Genomic DNA, 518 nt, shown 5'->3' with positions numbered 1-518 from the left:
CGGGCCTCTCACTCTTGTGGCCTCTCCCATTGTGGAGCACAGGCTCTGGATGCGCAGGCTCAGTGGCCATGGCTCACGGGCCCACCTGCTCCACGGCACGTAGGATCTTCCCGGACCAGGGCACGAACCCGTGTCCCCTGCATCGGCAGGCGAACTCTCAACCACTGCCTCACCAGGGAAGCCCTGCTGAAAGGCTTTTAATCACAGTTTCAACTTCAGTGCTTGTGATTTGTCTGTTCATATTTTCTATTTCTTCCTGGTTCAGTCTCAGAAGGTTTTGCTTTCCTAAGAATTTGTCCATTTCTTCCAGGTTGTCCATTTTATTGGCATATAGTTGCTTGTAGTAATCTCTCATGATCTTTTGTATTTCTCCGGTGTCAGTTGTTACTTCTCCTTTTTCACTTCAAATTCTATTGATTTAAGTCTTCTCCCTTTTTTTCTTGATAAGTCTGGCTAATGGTTTATCAGTTTTGCTTATCTTCTCAAAGAACCAGCTTTTAGTTTTATTGATCTTTGCT

This window comes from Physeter macrocephalus, chromosome 11 (genome assembly GCF_002837175.3).
Source record: "Physeter macrocephalus isolate SW-GA chromosome 11, ASM283717v5, whole genome shotgun sequence".
NCBI classification, from domain to species: domain Eukaryota; kingdom Metazoa; phylum Chordata; class Mammalia; order Artiodactyla; family Physeteridae; genus Physeter; species Physeter macrocephalus.
This window is presented reverse-complemented; position numbering follows the sequence as displayed.